A 6,000-nucleotide genomic window follows, 5' to 3' on the forward strand; every position below is an offset into this window, starting at 1 on the left:
GGGGAAAGCACATGTACACGGTTTTATTTCTTTGCCATCCACTGTTAAATCTTCTACCAGTCTCCATGGCACTTCAGAAAAACTGTGTATTTTGTTGTGCCTTATATATCAATGCTCTTCTATCACTCCAATTCGTGATATGGAGCCAAATAGCAACAAAGACATAGACAGACCAAGGCAAGGCCACAGTGTGCAGCCTGACCATTACTCCAAGGTGCATCACATCACAACAACGGACATGAACAACACAGCTGTGAAGAAGCCTCCTCCCCCACATAACATTGATCACTGTGGTCATCATTCCTCCTTCTCTTTGACACAGAACAGGCATTACAGGACTCATGTCTGACACACCCTGCTGTCTATTTGATGGTCAACGTCCCTGTCTGTTTATGTATAGGTGTAAGGCTAAATGATGTCTGATCTTTGATTCGAGTTTAGATTTGTTATCAAATTAAGCATTTTGATTATTTAAATTAATGTTTTGGACATTTTCTTGAGGAACCCAGCACAGCTCAGAAGAGAAATATAACTCTCGTAAAAGGTCAAAACAAGATGGATTAGTGATGACAACAAAAACCACCAACGCGTCGTTTTGCATCGGCTGTTAACAGCACACTGCTCCAGAGCAAAAATGCCCCTTTTATGGGTCAAACTGGATGAACAAAGTATTAATACAATTTACTGTGTAAGGATTATGATGATTAAAATGTATGGATCTTTCCCTAAAGGACAACATCAGCAGATATTGACATTTTCCAAATCTAATTTTTATGCTTATGCTTAGCTGGAGTCACCCACTCTAAATGACGGTAAAAGGGGAGATGACCTGACATTCCGTGCTCTGACCTCCTGCTCCACACGAGGCAGGTAGCTCATGCTTGGCTACTCCATGTTCTTGTGCAGTAGATTGAAGTGGGAAGGAAACACGGGAGTAGCTATACTGACATACCAACATGCATGACAACACGACACAACACACATTTGATACTCAGAGATGATAGGATTTGAACAGTTGCCACTGCATGTGCCATCACTTACTCTCTTTGCTCATGTATGTTGCTTTCTATAATTCTGATGTCCCACATGGTACCGTAGTAAACGAAACCAGCACAGAGAATTAATTTATTGTTGAATAAATATTTTTGAGTGTATTCACTGCTTTTTTGATATTCTTATAATAAGGAGGATGACTTGAAAAAAATCTTTCATTCCATAAACATGATCACAGCTGGGTCTTAAAAGGTCACACAAGCAAACACACTTGTGCTGGCTTTGTTCACTAAAAAGCAGGGCTTTTAAAGGAAATGTCAGGGAAGATGGTACACAAATGATGTTAGTGTTACACCCGACTCCATTCGGCACTTGACACTGCAACAACAAAAGGATGTGTTTAAAGTGACATGGGTGTCGTGTCATGCCAAAACTCAAGCATCAGCCCACCAAATCTTTGTTTTTATGAGCTTAGCTTGAAAAGGTTGTCATTGCAAAGGGGAGTTTTGGCGATCACAAAGAGCCATGTAAATAATGTTTCTGTTTGCACCTGAGGGGTCTTTGTGTCAGCCACCATCTGCTGAAGCTGGGCTGTTCCAGTCTGCAGGGACACTTCACAATACACACACTTTTAACATATCAGTGTTTTCTTCTGGTTGAGCACTGTGCACTAATATCATTGGAACAGACTGCTTTTTCTCTTAGAGAGATGAGCATTTGTGATGAATCCACTTTTCTCTCTCTTTGCACAGTGTCCGTCAGTCACTGTCTACCCATTCACCCAGACACCTACTGTTCCTGGAGCTCACAGGACATTCAGAGTTACCTTACCTTTGATCCTATTAAACACCAACAAAACCATTGCCCCCGTTAAGGTAGTTGCTATCCAAAGAGATTTTCATTTAACATGTGTTTTGTCCATTCACTTTCACGTAGCTGATTGCTGAAGGCATAATTAATTGTACACCCTTTCGGCTGCTACAGCCCCCTTGGGAGTAGAGCCATGTTTGTATGTGGCCCTGTGGTCTTGTATTTCTACATTTCCTGCAAATCTATTTATAGCAGGCTTTAGGTAAAATAACATCTAATTCTTCATAAGCTTGGGCATGTTGTGTTTTTAACCAGTCAAAGGGCTGGGCTGACAACAGAAACAAAGCAGTACATGCATTGCTTTCCTTCAGTTTGGTTGAGGGTGATAGAAACTCATGCAAAGCTTGAGTTATGACTTCCTGTTGTTTCTGACATAAATAAACAAATGAGATGGGATACTGTTGGTATAAAGCCCACTCCAGAATCAGTCCAATTGCTTTTATATGGATATAATAAGAGCAAAAGTGTGCTTGCTGGCCCTTATACCTTAGCTATAGAGTATAATTATTTCTGTTGCATTATTCACTATTGAATTGAACCATTATGAATCAATATATAGCCTGGACACACAGCATTAATGTATAGACAAACAACAGGCTGACAGGAGTCATAACACTAACTGTAACTGTAACCTAGTGCATATCCAGATCATATCCGGATCTACTATTGGCTTTTGGCCCTAATTGGCTCCTCCATCTTTTTCATGTGATGGTGCTGGTCCCTGGAGTGTTGACGTATTTGACATGCCACGGAATGGGTTTCAGGAGTGAGAGAATCTAGGCCAGTCGGATACATGCGCAGACATTCAATACAATTAAATGATTTACTTGTCAAAACACAATGGAACTACTGGGACCACATGAGCGCCATACTTTGAGTAACGCACATTAGAGAGTACATTTTAATGGACTGTCGCACACAAGGCTTTACACAATAACTGTGAATTGTATATTTGAATTGTGTATTATTTGCAAAGGCCTATGTCAGGTTGCTAATCTTTGTTGACAGCTTAGATCTCTGAGAATTACTATTCATTTTTAGCTAAGCCTTGACCAGGTGCTAAGGTCACACAATTCTGCAGTTAGCTTTTGTGACTATTAATTCTAACAAGGTGAAAAAGGTTTCATTTACATCTTTTTACAACCCTCAAAGCACAATGAACATTATGAAAGCGAAAGCAAAGAGCTTGCAGTGAATTAAAAGACTACTTGCAAATATTACCACAAACCACAGGATTTAGATAAACAACCAATTTTTCTAGACTTTTTCTAGAGAATGTGTGACGGAAAATTATATTGTGAAGAATTATTATTATTGTTATTCAAGAGATCCATCATTTTTCCACTACAGAATATTTCATAAATAATCCTATTATGTGTGACAATTATCATGGTATTTTGTGTGTAAGAAATGGAATTAGCTAGATCTGAATTTCAGGGTACAATATCATCACACTAGTCACATCATTGTGCTATTATTTATTGCAGTGTTGTTTTAATAGTTTTATCATAATACCATTATCCAAAGAATTAGGAGTTAAAAATATTTAAGAATGAAAGTTGGTCACACAAGGCCATGGCCTGTGTAGTTCCTTCTGCTTAGGGCCTTTCGTGGCACACATATATACTTGTATTCATTCATTCTCAATATTTCACATGAAATTCGTGTTTTGGTGGGAGGAACTGTGAGAGAAAACAGAGGAGCCAAAGCATCTCAGTTCAAATACATACAGTGCACACAAACATAATCAAATAATTAGTCAAGGGTTGCACATCAAGCCATGGAATGTCCCAGTACATGTATATTCTACAGTGTAACATAAAACATGATATGTTATTAAACTATATATCACACCACCCTGCAAGATCTAACTGTAGTGCTACGAGTCATTTGCCATTGCTATTTAATTGAATTTAATGGGCACAGGGCAGGGACAGTTGTTTTTGTTAAATGTATGTCAATTGTCATGGGAGCAGTGCGTTGAATTTAAATGTCAGTATTGACTGAGAAACTGCATCAAGTGATTAGGACTGAAACCTTTTAACTCCTGTGCCAATACAGGAATCATGGTCTCTCTGACACCAGACACCAGACCCGCTGGCTTTTTATTCAAGCAAGTCATGATAAGACAATATGTATTATTAAAACACCCCATATTGTGAACCCACCCAGGAGGTTTGTCTGTGTCAGACAGCAGGCCTGACAAGCACTGCATCAGGAGCTCTGACACAAATGAGCCACACACCTCGTGCTTATGAAGGTGTATCATCCACACAGAGCAGCGCCACCGGACACAGGCATAAACAGAGCCTCTGAGATTCTTTGAGCCTTACACAGATTCTTTTAAATTCATTTAATGGTCTTGACATACACGGTGAGTTGACATAACATAAGCAATTTGTTTTTAGAGACACAGCCCTAACAGAAGATTTTAAGGGCATTTCTATTGCAGCCACCAGGTGTTGTGACCTAGGTGCAAATGTCACACTGGCTTTCCAGTTTACACAGTAAGAGAAGTATCAGTTTAACAATATCTTTCCCTTGGTACGGTGCCAATGCTGCATTTTGTCAACTAGGCAGTATAAACTCTGGTCAGCTTCACTTTTTGAAAAATTACAAAAATCTAAACAATGGTTTGCTCCGTTGTTGTTTTAGGAATAGAAAGCCATTAGTAGAAGCATAAAGGCATATACGAGAAAGCCTTTCGCCGTAAGTAACGACAGCACAAAATAACAGGCTGCACAATGTGGCGCGTAGGCTAGAACGCGTCTATAACGCTCATTAATAAATGAAATAGGCTGCTCCAATGCATTAAGCTAAAATAAAAGCTCCTGTAAAGTCTTTAAGATTGGGCAGAGGCGTTGGGGCTGGAGTTGTTTCCTCGCGCCCTCTCTCCAGCACGCCCTGTTAACTTGTTCCAAGACGCTCACTGAGCGTGGAAGAGACACGGGACGGTGCATAGTAGCACAGCTGCAGCAGTCACCTGCCCTGCACAAAACGCTGTGTCGTGGAAGCCAAACCTCCGGAGGAAAGTAGGGCCACTAATTGCGCACAAACAGATCCCAAGTCAGCTCCTGGGAGAAACGCACTCGTGTCTTATAGCAGACGGATGTGTCATTATTTTGTTTTGTATTTGTAACACCAGCAAGGATCAATACAGTGAGCATCTATCTATTTGTTTACATTCACTGAAGTGCTTTAAATCACAAATTTATCTTTAAAGTTACATGACTGGATTTATGTTTAATACACCTTGGACCAAGACGAGTCCTTTAGCAGGAAAACAGCTGGGGACGTCTGTGTTGTGCTTTTAATCCAACCTCTTGAGAAAGGCTACTATCAACGCCGACTCTAATTCTATAGGCTACAGCAATTTAAGATTGAACAATGAGTTTGTGTGTCTCATTAAAACAAAATTAGTCTTACCTTCACGCCATAAGTTTGAGCAAATCTTTGTTTTTACAGTCAAGCACTGTTAAATCCAAAAGTGTCCACCGAAGCTTATCTTCCACTGTATCCGTCATTGGCTTGGTCCATCATTGAGTCTTCCCAGTTTACAGCTGCCCGGGTGCGAGACATTTATTCAGGTGTAAAAACATGAAAAATAACGCCTCTCTCTGTGCTCTCGCTGCTCGTGCGAAAGCCTTCGGCTAAGCATCGGAGAGAGGAGCGAGCGCTGGATTGGTTGTTGCGCGTGTGGCTGTTCCTCTGGAGCGTTACGCGCGGCGTTACCTTGCTTAATGACGGAGGCTGGAGAGCGAGGCCACTGTAGAAAAGAAGTGAGCACATTCAAGGCGGGGATACATCAGCTTGAGACACTGCTGGGAACGTGCGTATCATTTTGTGCGCACCGCGCGCAGAGATCTGTGCACTTTACGCTGACGAGGGGCTGCACTTTCGAATCATTAGCAGGTGATGAAAGGCACTTGAAAAGGTGTGAAAAGGGAGATTTTACAACTGCAGCCCATGGATAAAGTACGGTCTTCAAGGAAATTGAATATTGTTATATGTAGAGCCGACTAGACTTTAATGCAAATGCCTCTCCTCCCTACCCTCAGTAACTTTTAATTAATTAGCCTGTAATGTATTGCTTGGTAGTTTTTCACTATCCTCATTAACAGAGTAGTTAATCTCCTC

The 6,000-nt window shown here is 40.7% G+C and overlaps 1 protein-coding gene across 1 annotated transcript in view; it reads right to left on the reverse strand.

Annotated features, from left to right (window-relative positions):
• Positions 1–5,389, reverse strand: part of drd2a (dopamine receptor D2a) — a 30,405-nt gene extending 25,016 nt beyond the window's left edge. The window contains exon 1 of the mRNA XM_055147896.1: positions 5,290–5,389. The gene's annotated coding sequence lies outside the window, so the exon portion shown is untranslated. The remainder of the gene's footprint in view (positions 1–5,289) is intronic.
• Positions 5,390–6,000: the final 611 nt, after the last annotated feature.

The sequence above is a fragment of the Boleophthalmus pectinirostris genome, unplaced genomic scaffold (assembly GCF_026225935.1).
Source record: "Boleophthalmus pectinirostris isolate CB_2022bp ecotype Guang Dong unplaced genomic scaffold, ASM2622593v1 HiC_scaffold_9, whole genome shotgun sequence".
Taxonomy (NCBI): domain Eukaryota; kingdom Metazoa; phylum Chordata; class Actinopteri; order Gobiiformes; family Gobiidae; genus Boleophthalmus; species Boleophthalmus pectinirostris.